Source organism: Alexandromys fortis, unplaced genomic scaffold (assembly GCF_014885135.2).
Source record: "Alexandromys fortis isolate MF-2015 unplaced genomic scaffold, M_Fortis_MF-2015_v1.1 scaffold_69, whole genome shotgun sequence".
NCBI classification, from domain to species: Eukaryota; Metazoa; Chordata; class Mammalia; order Rodentia; family Cricetidae; genus Alexandromys; species Alexandromys fortis.
The window spans coordinates 8812268-8815886 of record NW_026067951.1 but is presented as its reverse complement, the minus strand read 5'-3'; the positions used below and the strand labels follow the sequence as shown (position 1 = coordinate 8815886).

The 3619-nt window shown below is 45.8% G+C and overlaps 1 long non-coding RNA gene across 1 annotated transcript in view; it reads left to right on the top strand.

Annotated features, from left to right (window-relative positions):
- LOC126506751 (uncharacterized) overlaps positions 1-3343 on the top strand; it is a 37766-nt gene extending 34423 nt beyond the window's left edge. The window contains exons 5-6 of the long non-coding RNA XR_007593326.1: positions 520-606; positions 2317-3343. This is a non-coding gene — a long non-coding RNA (uncharacterized lncRNA). The remainder of the gene's footprint in view (positions 1-519; positions 607-2316) is intronic.
- The last annotated feature ends 276 nt before the right edge of the window (positions 3344-3619 follow it).

The following is a 3619-nucleotide window of genomic DNA, read 5'->3' as shown; positions in this document are numbered from 1 at the left end:
GGGGAGAGGAGAGGAGAGGAGAGGAGAGGAGAGGAGAGGAGAGAAGAGAAGAGAAGAGAAGAGAAGAGAAGAGAAGAGAAGAGAAGAGAAGAGAAGAGAAGAGAAGAAAAGCTGTGCATACTGATAACTCAATGCCATAAATTTGTGCTTAACTCTTGGCTGACAATATTTTAGGATGATTCCTTGGCTCACCCATACTACACCCAACTCTGTCCCTTTTCTGGATTCACGACTTCTGGGTTGATTTTTGTGACCCATTTAGTTTAGCCATCTTGTGACTATTATATTGGGACTGTCTACTGGAGCCTGGTGGGATCACTATCGGGTACATAACTAAAGGCAATGATTCCCAGTTCCCTGAATCTATCATTGGGAAAAGCTCAACACCTCCTTCCTCGTGTCTGGCTACGGTTGGGCACATTCTTTTGCAAACCCAGCACAATCACATGCGGTTGTTGAGAGACAGTTATGAACCCTCTTTTTTCTTCTTTCTTTTTTTTCTAATCATTTCTTTGGTAGACACTGAACCATGAGGAGCCATGGGAGGAAACCTGCACAGGCAGCAAGAAGGCAGGTGAAGATCTGCAGAAGAAACAAGGGATCGAGGTGGCCAGATTCTGTTCTAAATGTTGCTCTCTCTGTTTCTAGCTTTGCTGCTCCTGGGTTGAGATGGGAAGATATTAACCTTTATGACCCTGTCCTACAGTTATGCTAAGCTCATAAAGGCCATGGCTCTCTGCCAGACATCCTTGTTACCCTGGGTTTCAACCAACTCAAAACAGTTTCTTATTCACCCCTCGACTCCATAATGTGACTAAAAGTTAGAGGCTTCAAATACTGCTGAAACCTTTACCCATTGACTCCAGAAACCCTCTCCCCAAGTAGGAGCCTTTGGACCCTTGGCACCTCCACAGGGCCCCACCGGGCACCCATATCAAAGCTAGATCTATCTGGAGGATGAGAGCAAAAAGCTGCTGAGATGCTGAGGGCCCTTTGCTGTATGGAGAGCACGTGCAGGATTCAGGAAAGGCAGAGGACTGGTGGGGATAAGCAGGTTCCCTCTCACAGGGCAGGAGGTAGCCAAGGACCCAGAAGACCACTCTTGTGCTGTTCTCCTCCCTTAGCAAAGACATTAGAGCTCGTTCTCTGAGCCGGGCCATGGATAGGATTTGAGGATGACGGTACCCAGAACCTGGTTCCTATCCTCAAAGCACTTTGTGTGTGAATACATATTAAGGCTCACTGGAAAATTGTTAGAATCAAGTATAATTGTGACTGTTGACAAACCCAAGACCAGGTGTTTGGGTCCGGTTACAAGCTGTGCCCATGGAGACCCAGAAAAGAAATCATTCTTCAGTGCTGTGGAATAATCCTTCTATTCACTGTGAAAATGTGTTTCTCTCGTCGTTAATAAAAAGCTGATTGGCCAATAGCTAGACAGGGTTTTCGGGGCAGAGAGAATGCTGGGAAGAGACAGACGCAGAAAAAGCAACATGGAACGTTCACAGATGAGGTAAACTAGCCTCGGAACAGCACACAGATGACCAGAAATAGGTTAAGTCATAAGAGCTGGGTGGAGACAAGCCTAAGCTACTGGTCAAGCATCTATAATTAATAACAAGTCTCTGAATGGTTATTTGGGAGCAGCTGCCCAGACACAGAAACTCCACTTACACTTCAGGGATCATCGAAGAAGGTGCACCAGGGTTGTCAATCAGCTGAGCCATGAAAAAAGAAAGGGATTGCCCTATCACTAAGAAGATTTTTGTGCCCACTGAAAACCTTCAGGGTGAGATGCAGGCTAGGGGCGCCTCTTGTTCTCTTGTGCCTATATACCTCTTGCTTCTGTCAGTTTCTTTGCGTCACTGCAACATGGAAGGAAGAGTTATTTCAGCTCACAGTCTGAGGGGATCAATCCATCGTAGCAGAGAAGGCATGGTGCAGGAATTTGAGGTATAGGTCAAGAAGCAAGAAAAGATGAAGGCTGACACTCTTTCTACTCTGCTTCAGCCTGGGACCCCAGGCTATGGGCTGGCGCCACCTACATAAAGGGAGGGTGTTTCTCCTGGATCACTCTACATCCACTCAAGTTGGCAATCAAAATTACCCCCCTCACTATGTTCGCACGGCTATCTGAGAATAGTGTTCAGATTACATCAGCATTTGCAAATATTAGCATTTACGAAATTCACAAATTAGAGCCTCAATATCCATACATACCCTACATTTAAACCCACTCTTTTCAGGACTTCTGGCTTATCAGCTTCATCCATTAAAAGTACCATAAACTGAACATAGACGTTTGTTTTCTTGCAGTTCTGAGAGCTAAGAGTCCCAAAATGAAAGGCATAGTGGAAGTCCAGTGAAGTCCTGCCTGTGTCTGACTGTCTTCTTGCTGTGTCCTCCCAGAGATCTGGCACTAAGGAACAGATCTCTGGTGTGTCTCCCTCTTCTTGTATGGAGTAGCCCTATCAGACCAGAGTCCACTGTTGGGCCTGCATTTAACCTCGGTCTTCTCCTTCAAGGTTTCTCCTACAACATCTGAGAAGGAAGTGCTTCGGAGTACGAGTTTTGGAGAGAGACAAAGTTCAATCCACACCAGGCCTGCCAAGCAAGGGATCACAAAAACATGCAGAGCTAGGACAGGCATGATGGTGCCCAAACCCAGCACTTGGGAGGTTAAGATAGAAGGATCTCAAGTTCAAGGTCAGCCTGGGCTACATAGTAAGACCCTATCTCAAAATAATAATAATAATAATAATAATAATAATAATAATAATAATAATAATAAAGAGTAAATAAATCATGCAAGATTGAAGAGACAAGGTCAGAGGGGTACTGGAAAGGAAGAGACCATGACCAATTTGGTGTCAGAGAGAGCTGCTGAATTTGTGTAATAAATGGGAATACTCACCCAAATCACAAGGGAAAGCTTGAGGGGACTACCCTGCCCTTTTCTGTCAGCTCTATTTGACTCAGTGCTGACTTAGGCACTTTTTTCTTATCCTATCCTGTTTTCACTAGAAAGAGGCATTCTGGGAAATTGGGAAGGAGTGAGGAGAAAGAGCAAACCTAGAGAAGCTGTTAGATTGGAGGGCTCTGAGTAACGTGGCTGTCCCCTGGTCTGAAAGGTGATGACAGGCTTTCCTGCTACAGCAGGTGGCCTAAAAGATTGGTAGACAATGAGGACTACTAAGACATCAAGAACAGTGGCAATGGGTCTTTGATCCTACTGCATGTAGTGGCTTTGTGGGAGCCTAGGCAGTTTGGATGCTCACCTTACGAGACCTGGATGGAGGAGGGTTTTCCTCGGACTTCCCACGGGACGGAGAGCCCTGATTGCTCTTTGGGCTGAAGAGGGAGGGGCAACGTATTGGGGGAGGGGGAGGGAAAGGGGAGGCGGAGGTGGGGAAGAGACTGAAATATTTAATAAATAAATAAAGAAAGAAAGAAAAAAAAAAAAAGATTGGTAGAGGGCTGGGCGTGTAGCTCAGTGGTTGAGTGCTTGCTTAGCATGCACAAGGTCCTGGGTTCAATGCCCAACGCACACAAATACGGGAAAGGGGAGGGAGTCATGGTCTCATCTCATCTATGTTGGAAAGAGTGCAAAATGCTCTAA